Genomic DNA, 10,412 nt, shown 5'->3' on the forward strand with positions numbered 1-10,412 from the left:
GGGGGGGCATACGCCACAGAAAGTGGCCTTGTGTTTATGACTTGTGTTTAAGAAGCCATTCTTACCACGATCTGATCATAAAAAAAATAAATATCTTAATGAGATAGTAACTTGTTATATCGATTTCGCAGAGAATCCTTTTTTTCACCTGATTTTTTTTTTTTTTTTTTTAATTTTAATTCATAACTGCCACATTTGGCTATATGTCATCAAGAAAACACTTTGATAATGAGATAATTAAAGAGGCAAACTTAAGCTTTAAAAGGCATTCCTCTTGGAACATCAGAAGCTACAAAAACATTACCACTCGTATGCGTCCACTTGTTGATGATTCAATCCACAAAGCTCTCTGCTTCCCTCGTCTGAGCTGGCATCCAGCTAAAAACGACAAATCTCCGATATTGCGTGACATTTTTGATTTAGCAGCGGTGAAGATTTACGAGACACAGAGCTATTATAATCAGACAGGGGGATCAGGGGCGGGGTTACTCGGCTCAGTTGCAAAAGCCACGCCCCCTCAGAGGAGATTTTGAAAACAGAGGCTACAGATCAGCATGAAAAATTCAAAATGATATTTTGGTTAAAAACTTTATAATCATAATTAAAACAGTAAATGTCCTGTTCGGCCCGCAATCTATTGTGTGTTTTGGATTCTGGCCCCCTGTGTGATTGAGTTTGACACCCTTGGTGTATGTTATTTATAATGCACAATCACTGCATCCTCTAAAGATCCAGGAAGTGTACAGAAGTGGTGCATCCAAGGCCCAACAAAAACTTCCTGTCCTGCTCATTTCTACTCTTATTCTTTGTCCAAAGATTTGGTGGAGTTATTCCAGCTTTTATTGTTGAAAGCAGTGTGAACTAGCAGCAGGTGCTGCAGGGGATGACACCGTGAAGAGTAAGAGCAAAGCCCAAACTGACTCAACACTAATTAATGATTCTATGCCCCCGAATTCTGAGGCGAAATAAAAACCAACTGATCCAAACTGCAGGCCAGTCTACTTTTGTTAAACACGTCCCCTTTGATTGGTCTACAAAACCGTTTCTAGGGCTTTGATCCATGTTTACATCTGATCTTGTCCCCGTACAGTGTATTTGTGTGGTCACTTCTGAGTACAGAACAACTAATTACTGAAGACGCACTTACAAAGGCAGGTTATTGATGTCTGCAATGCAGCATCAGCAGTTAAAAACAGCAAGCCTGTGTCGACGTCGTGGATGTGTCTAATGGGGACTTTGGTAGCATGAATTAAATGTAAAGTGACAGCCTGCATCACAGCCAGAGCGTCTACTGCAGACCTAACATCCCTTTTGAGAGATGCACCTCTTAGTTTAATGCGATTGCAGTTTTACAGGACGGTCTAATGTCTGATGAGGCTCCTTAATTACTTTCACATTTATGACATTTATAGTGAGATTATGAGGTTCGACATACATAATAAAACATTCCCCACATTCAATAAAGGCTGAAGTGCAGGATTTCTGACTGAAGAACAGGATTGTTCAGGGTTAAATATGCATAAAGGAAAATTTACGAATGGGCATTAGAAACTGCATTATGGAGGACGTTCTCGTGAATGAATTACTAAATTACAACATAGAACTCAAGGAAAATCTCTACGGTTGAGTGAAAAATACTGTGACTTAACTTAAAAGGTGCCCTTGCAAATAAAAGCTGGCAGGTCCACTCATAGAGGACTGAATTTATCCTTGACGTCTAATAAAGGGTCTGCAATTCCTGACATTTTCACCGAGATGACTTTTAAAATATTTATTTGGTTTCATTCTTCCTTTTTTGTTTGTTTCTGAAATTACAAATAAACTTCTCAGGGTCAGAAATTCAATCTTTTATTTAAAGTTTCCAAATAAAACATTTGAATGTAATGGGTGATGCAACACAATCTGACTTTCATTAAAAAAAAAAAAAACTGTAATTAGGGCTGTGAATACAAATGAGTACAGTGTGTAATGTACACATTTTACCCCAGATACTATCACTTTGCAGTTAATGGCTGACGTCCAGCGATGCCATCACTCTGACTGCAACAGAAGCTGTAGATCACTTGGTCATTATGGCTCTTTCAGCTTGAATAAAGTGATAATCAGCATTAAGACATACATCACCGTGACAGAGAGGTTAGAACTGGACAAAGCATTGAGTAAATGTATTTCACAGACTGATGCTTTGCACTAGATGTCTTAAGCATTAGTGCCATTATGAAAAACACTGACAAGTCTCAGTCACCCACTTTTGGATGATGAGTGGTTATGAGTTGATGTAAATTTCTGCCATCTTCACTCTTTAGACAGAAATATGGCTAATATTTGGCTTTGGAGACAGATTTTGTTCATTTTCCTGACATAATTTTGTATGAATTATCTCAAGTAAGTCAATGTTCTTCAATAGTTTCTGGCTATTGAAACATATTTTCTGAATTTAGAAAATGCCTAACCAGCATTTTCATTAAAAACACTTTAGTAATGTGAAACGCCGCCTAATATGAGGAAACTTAAGTTGGGAAACTTTGGGATTATGCAACTTGTAAACTAACATCTTTGTTCTAGTCTTTCTCTGTTCCTATCACTGACTGTATATGAGAACTGGACGGATTGACCCCTCTTGTTTCAAACAGGAAGTACCTGCTGTTACCAAGAAACCAAAATCCCATTGACTTCTATAGAGAAATAAACAGTCACTGTTACTTAGTTGTTCTACCATTTAAAGCATGTTCTTGATAATTCTTTTTTTTTCTTCAGAATTTTTTTTCTGTAGTGGAAGGTGTTTACTTTATAAACTTGCCAATCAGATTCTCCAAAACAAATTGATGGTCTCACATCGAATGTTCAAAACATTTGGCATATTTTGTGTAGCTAAATTCCTTGTTGTAAAAAATGGCAACTGATTTGACTTCATGTCGTAGAAGCTGGACACAAGACAGTTTCTATGGATGAGGTCACATTGACTAGGTCCAGTTCTCATGTACTGCCAATGGTTGTAATCATGTCCCAATGTCTGCCTATTATATCTTTTTTTTTGGTTCATGGAAGTATTTGGGTGTCGGCACCTACTATCTGGTTACATATTCTAGCTTTGCTGGAAGGAAACGGACATGTGTCCATGTCAGCTGAGACATTTACTTTATTAGAGTGTGTTCAGAGCATGGGTGCTCGGAGCATGGGTGTCCAAAGTGGCTGCGGAAGCCGCGGGATGTGTAGTTAAAATTCCTGATCTATTTCCCATTGATTCTCTATGGTGTTCCAAAACTCTATGGCTGTAATATACCTTTGGCCTCCAGGTGGCGCTGTTAGCATGTTGTTCGCGCGTGGTTATGGGTGAAACAACCCCACAGTGAATCAGCCCTTGGTTTTTTTTGTGTTAGAAATTCCCAAGAGCCTTCATGGTCCATTCCGATGCTTTTAGCGCTCTTTTTCAGCTAGCCAAGATGGAGAGACATCGGTAGTGGGAAACGGATAAAGTCAAACGAACAGCTCCACGTCTCTCATTAGGATCTCAGTTTGCTGTTTTCATTGGAAGAAAGTTTGCTCTTATTTTCAACTTAAACGGACAGTGAGGCCTTGCTGTTAAAGGTTTCAAAGACAAATGTTATTTACTTTTTATTCTATCTCATGTGTGTTACCTTAAAGAATACTGAATTAAAATAAACCATATTCTTTAATTTCTACTTTTATTTCAAGACATGTAGAAAAAAAAATATTGTATTTGACCCACAGACCAGGATCCCATTTAGATTTTGGGCCTTTGATTGAAAAGTTTGGGCAATCTTGGTTCAGAGCATAGACTGTAGACTCACTGGACAGCTTGACCCCTCTCCCCTCCAAATAGGAAGTATCTGCTGGCTCCAAGAAGCCACAATCCCATGGACTTCTATTGAGAAATAGACAGTTGTTACTCAGTCCTTCTGTTAGTGAGAATAACCATGTGGGTGTGACTTTTCAACAAGCTCACTCCTGGTTAGCGAGAATAGTTGTCCTTAAAATGTCACTCAGACCGACTTGGACCAATCACTGTCGTCTGGCTCCAAATGACTGCCAATATCAGGGGAAAAATGTGACTGAAATGGCATTTTGCAGGAACTAGAAGTAAAGCATTTTCTCCGGATGAAGTCGACTCGATTCATCCAGTGATTGTATAGTCTATAGTTCAGAGTCTTCCATGGGATCTCCTCCCAATTAGATATCATTTCTGCTGCTTTTAACCATAAGGTTATCAATTTGCTTGAATGAATGAGTTTATTTGAAAGATTGAATGAATGCATTTATTTCAATAGGAACAGGTATTAAAAACATAGACATAAAGCAAAGCAGTAGTCCCGTGTCCATACGGTAATGCTTATGGCAGAAGCTAATTTGCAGCACGTTTCCCTAGATGGGCTTTTTACACAGAGGAAAAGAGTGAGAGTAAATCAAAAAAATATAAATAGTTAAATTAAAAGAATGACAGTGAAATAAAAGATTTTAAAACATGGAGACACATCAGATGGATAAAAAAACACATCAATTTAACCTGGTCAAACATCTGCAGTGCTTCTGGTACAACCAGGGCTTGTTTTTCATTTCTCTCTGAAGACTGTCCATAACTCAGGGCTGTTGTAGTAGAAGCTGCATTGATCTAAAACTCCTGCACCAGGAGTGGTGACTCATTTTGCACCTGAGAAGGGCATTCCGTCACTATTTCTCACGCTTTGAACTTAGCTGTGAACGGCTCTAGCCAGAGGTGAAGGTCAAACCCCAAAGAAGCCAACAAATATGTGGTTGTTTCAAGCCAGAACACCTGAACTCCCGATTTTGTTTGAAGACCAACTCCAAACACCTTTTTCCATTTTAATAAGAGAATCTGGCCACAGAGAAAAAAAATATGGCGCCTGAAAATTAGTAACCAGAAGTCCCTCCTCCTGCAGGAGCTTGCTGCAGGGAAAAAAAAAAACATTTGCGCCCAAAATCATTGTCTGGAAGTCCTCTTCCCTTGTTTTAAGCTTTCAACATTTTTTCCTGTTTCTTCTCTCTTTTTTGTTTTATTTTTAATTTTTTTTTACCTTTTTTTGCGGTTTTTTTTTTTATCTGTGACACTCTATCACAGAGACAAAAACAGCATTTTGTCGTCTTTTTCTCTGGAGGCAAATGGGTGTAGTTATACAAATTTGAGCCCTTGTTAATATTTGCTTGAAAGAAATAAAAGGATTAACATTCTTTGTCCCATTTTAAAGCTTATCTTGTACACTAAACTGCTAGTTACAGTTATAGTTTGTTCCCATCTAAAAGCTTAAAAGCTGATGGTTCTGAAAACTTTTACAAATATAATTTTTCAAAGAGTTTCATAAAGTTTAGGAAATTTCCTCTTGCGCAACCGGCAAAATTTGTGAAACTTGCGCTTCTGGCTGGAGATTGTTTCTGGCTCCATCTTGCGTGTGACCAGAGGTCCCTTCCATTTTTCGGCAAAATCGAAATAAAATTGTTTCGTTTCTAGGACGCAGTTTTTGCAGAGCTGCAGAAGTTCATTAAAAATTTGCCTCTGAGTGAAGGGCGGAACTGTTTGCGTGGAGTTGGTGCACCTCATTTCTATTATCCATCAGTTTGCACTTTCTCCTGCTAGCTTACAGCCTCTCACACCTCCAACCTACCATTACCGGTGCAATAAAAATAGCATCAAAATGCAGCAAGAACATGTTAAAAACACTATATTCTAGTGGATGTTCAATGCTGGAGACGCCGTGAATATTTGCTCTCCTTCTTCTTGAAGATGCACAATACTGTTGCTTTGGCCTCACTATAAGACTAGATCTCAACAGATGATGTATTAAGTCTTTTTATGACTAAATTAATAAAAATGTATAATTAAAAGTAAAAAAAAAAAAAAATCCCCACTGAGTCCTCACACCATGTTAATCATCTTTGCTGGAGTCAGCTCTTTGTATAGTTTCTCTTCTCGCTGTGTTTTATCAATATAAAATTGCAGCATCTGAGGAACATGAACTGTTTCCCTTAACATGGGTGTTAAAATATGGGTTAAGTAAGTGTGGTTTTGAATAATTCATTAAAAATAGTTAAAAAAAAAACATATTGAGCTTTTTTTTAGGTGAAAAAGCAAAACTAAAATGCTTTTTAGTAATAAAAAACACAGTTTATTGTCAATTTTACTGTAAGATTTTGTCCATACTGACTTTGATAAATTGATGTAAATCTTTACCGCTCCTTTTCACACTTAAAGCAGTAAAGGCATTTAAAGCTGTGGGGTAAACATTATGAAAAAAACAAAAAGATGGGGCATACGTCAGCTGTTGTGCATCTCATCTCTTTTGCAGGGTGCAGCAGGCCAATGAATAATTGAAACTGTGGATGTACAGCCCCAAAGTGTAGCACTGAGCTGGCTGTGATAAAGGCTGGCTGAACAAACCGAGAACAGCAGGAGTGTTTTAGCAGCCTGGCTGAAGCTCTGGGATGCCACCTCTAGTCTGGCAAGGATAGATTGCTGCGCAAGAAGCCTCATTAGAACACAGCTCCATTGCCACATCAAAGGTTTTCTCGTTCTAAAACAGAAGTGGGATCACAATCCTTGAGATGTATCAGCACTTACTCCATCCTCATCCCTTCGTGCCTTCCTTGCGTCAGAGCAGGGGGAGGCAAAGTCAAGGTTTGGGGGTCATTTATAGATCTCTGCTGTTGAGAAGCAGAGGAGGCTCTGATTAATACAGAATTATGATAATGATCTGGAAAAAGGGAAAAGGGCAGGTGAGGGTTCTTATTATCTCCTCTGTTCAGGTAATGATGAATCCAAGTTCTGCTTCTTTCTGACAGGTAAGGGACAGGCTTTGATTTTTTTTTTTTCTTTTTGTCAAGTCAGCACGTCCCAAATAGGGAGGGTGTTTTTTTTTTTTTTTTTGGGTCTGTGCCATCACCCATTTTTGTGGTCAGGACATTCATGGAGGATTGTAACTATCTCAGCGAGGAGAGTGTGACCTCGTTTCCACCTGATCTCTTACAACACTCACACACATAAACATCTCTCCTCTATTACTCTAATTGAAGCTCAGTGTATGCATTTATTGTCAGACGGTGCCCTTTTCTGTCTGCATTTCATTTTTTTTCGTCAAAAGTCATATTTGTGCTTCTCTCTTTATGTCTTTTATCAGCCTAACAGGACTTGCTTCTGCAGTGATTGTTATATTTCAGGCTGTAGGTGTCCCTGACCTTGAATGTTGGTATGAATGTGAGCTACATCCTCTATTCACAAACAGATTTGATACAATGAGACTTTTGTGCCTGCGTATTTATCCATCCACTTCCTGTCATTCCTTTTAACAAAATGTGGAATTTGTAAAAGCTGTTTGCTCGCATCCCAAGTTCTGTCTGAATTTACAAAAATACATTAAAATGTGTCTCAGGAATTGACACTAGCTAATATTTACTTTGATAAAAAGGTAAGTGATGCACACACGTATCTTGTTGAATAATAAAACTCCATTTGCAAACTTTTAAAAGGGGGCTTTCAGAGATTAAATGCATCTTTGAACCAATAGATTTATGAGTTTCTTTTTATTTCTGGTCACAGATTTGATCTACTCAGCTACATCACGGCATTAATATGTATTTTTTTTTAAATGAACACTACAAACTTTTGACAAACTTGTTATATTTCTGCAGTAATAATGTGGTCCACCCCAACTTTTTTCCAAGGTGTGATCTTGTATCAACCTGTATGTCTTGTCAGCATTATTATTAACCCTTTAACAGCAGAGTTTTAGCTCTTTCTTTGACTACTGTAGCTTTTCAACCGTTTTACACAGTTAATTCAGATTTGAAAGGCAGCCTTGCGCTGATATGCAACACTTTAGAGTTGTGAAGTGTTCATGGCATCAACAGAAATCAGCTGATTCTGTCAGGGAGAAAAGCGGCTTTGCACCATTATGAAATAGGCCTTGTTTATGTTTGGAACGTTTCGTGCATCTGTGCAAAGGTGATGCTAAAAAGCTGCTTTCCTCTGCATCAGAATCGGCTGATTCCTGTTAAAGACTTAAACCAGGGATACAGAACTCGAGGCCTTGAGGGTCGCATTCCTACATGTTTTCCAACATACCCTGCTCTGGAATGTTCTAATTGGCTGGACACGTTTGAACTGGATAATCAGTCATGAGTATGGATAGATATCTGGGAATAATGAAGACACTAAAGCCCGCAAAACCTAGGGTTGTCTATCCCTGACCAACACATTCTCATTCCTAGGTTGTCACATGGTTAAGGACCCCTCCACTTTCTGATGTTTTGGGTGTCCCCAACTTGTCAGTCTTCGACGTGGTGGCTGTTCCAATTAAATCAGGGGTCCGGTCAATTTTCCAGATGCGGTACCAGCCGCATCCCAAGGTTTGTTCTGTGTCCGGTACCCTAGCCTTGTCAGCATCCGTAACTGGTACCGGTACTAATCCACGTTCAGTACAGGGTTAAGGTCCATGTCCAAGTATTGGTTTGCAGCCCTGAAGTTAGGGAGACTTGATTTGGAACAAACCAGCTCATCAAAAAACTGACTTGGGGACACCCAAAATGTAAATTTTTGACATGACGAGTCCTTAAAGTGTGACCAAACAGGGAACTTGAAGGCTGACTCCGCCCACAACCGAAATTTGAAACTTCAGTCAGAGGGGTGGGGCTGGGGGACAGGACCGTAATCATTACTGGAGCTGGAGATCATGACATTGGGCTTAAATGGTTTGACCAATCCCAAAATTTAACTGTAGAATAGAATAGAATAGAAAATACTTTATTAATCCCTTTGGAGGTCCTCAGGGAAATTCAACCTGTAGGGGGCAGCACTCAGACGGTTTTGACTATATTTTCAAGAATTACGTAAATGTATTTTAATTTGCCAAAAATTTGGCAATGACCAACAGACAGCACTTTTAAAGCCCCATTTATAAAGGTCAACACCCAAAAAAAGTTGATTTATTTTTTGGTTACTCTTTACCCATGCGTCAAAATGTGAATGGGAATGTCAAAGAGCTACACTATGGCAAAGTCAGGTATAATTTAGGTATTGTCGGCAACATCGCCGGTGTTAAAAGGTTAAACAGCTATGTGCTATAAAGCAGACAATAAAATATTCAAAATTCTGTCCTAATATTGGTGGTGCAATTGCATAGAAACCGTAGCACATTTGAATTTTCTTCCGCTGTGTGAAGTTGGGCTGTGGATCAAATTACAGTACATGAATTAGGCATTTTTTGTGCAGAAAATTAGCAGCAATTTAGCTTCAGTATTCTTACAAAGTAGCTAGTGTGTCTGTTGTCTGTTTTTTTTCCATAAATGATAATATGAACCCCACTATTTTCTTTTTTCCTTTAGAGGTGTTTCACAATTCTGAAGATCTACTGGATGATCTTTGTTCTTTCACCTTTAGAACTGAAGGAGGAGGAGATTTTCACACTGCTGATGTGGTTTCCCATCCGGGACAGATTTCAGGCTACTTCTAAGGTGAGAGTCACTCTGTGTGGCCCTCCTGTTAATAAAACATCAAAGATTTCCTTTTCTTACTTTCAGTGTGTTCTAGTATGATGTTTAGAATGGATATTCCATGAAAGAAGAAATTTCTGCCATTTATCCCTAAAAATGTTGGAAAATTCCTTAAATTATTTACTTATTTGTGACAAACGTGAATAATGCTTGTGTATGTTTTGTTTAACAAAAAAAGGCGAGAAGTTTACACTGAAAAAATGGCTTTCTTAGCTAAATGAAACACACATTTTATGAGATAATAAAAGTAGTAGAAAGAATAATGCATGTTAACACAAAAAAACACATCTTGGTCTAATAAACTCACTAAAAGAGCAGTGTATGAATATATTGGGGTTTTTCTAAATTCAAAATTGTGTGATAGTAAATTAATTCATATTGGATCAGGAGTTAGTGAAATTGAGTTCACATTGGTCGTAGAGTCCTAATCCCAGCTGCCTAAACCATGAAAAAACGTGCAGAAGTTTTTTTTTTCTTCATCCCTGATCTATCCTTCTGGTTTTTTATATTCCAGGATCAGCTTTGGTTTAAACAGCTATTTTTTTCGATTTGTTGTCCGATCAGTCATCAGCATGGTTTAAAGGAGGAGGTGGTAGGGAACTAACAGCACTGAAGGATCTGTCATGTTTAGTGCTACTTTCAGAAATAACAGACTTACTGTCTGACTGAAACACAACAGGGCAGATGGCGTTTTCCATGAATCACCTTTCCGACTTGTTTGTCACCAGCTGCTTCTTTGACATAAAAAAAAAAAATCCACAATAGAAACACAACAAGTGACACATTACTTCTCCTGAATTGCAATATGTTCCATATTAATGATTTTCTTTTTCCTACCGATGTGAGGACTCCCCGTGAATTTTTTAAACCAGTAGGAGGACGCTGAAAATATC

At 38.4% G+C, this 10,412-nt stretch overlaps 1 long non-coding RNA gene across 1 annotated transcript in view; it reads left to right on the forward strand.

The window, feature by feature from the left end:
- The window catches only part of LOC112160357, a 13,351-nt gene that overhangs the window by 949 nt on the left and 1,990 nt on the right, over positions 1 to 10,412 (forward strand). The window contains exon 2 of the long non-coding RNA XR_002921650.2: positions 9,407 to 9,480. This is a non-coding gene — a long non-coding RNA (uncharacterized LOC112160357). The remainder of the gene's footprint in view (positions 1 to 9,406; positions 9,481 to 10,412) is intronic.

Source organism: Oryzias melastigma, linkage group LG3 (assembly GCF_002922805.2).
Source record: "Oryzias melastigma strain HK-1 linkage group LG3, ASM292280v2, whole genome shotgun sequence".
NCBI classification, from domain to species: Eukaryota; Metazoa; Chordata; class Actinopteri; order Beloniformes; family Adrianichthyidae; genus Oryzias; species Oryzias melastigma.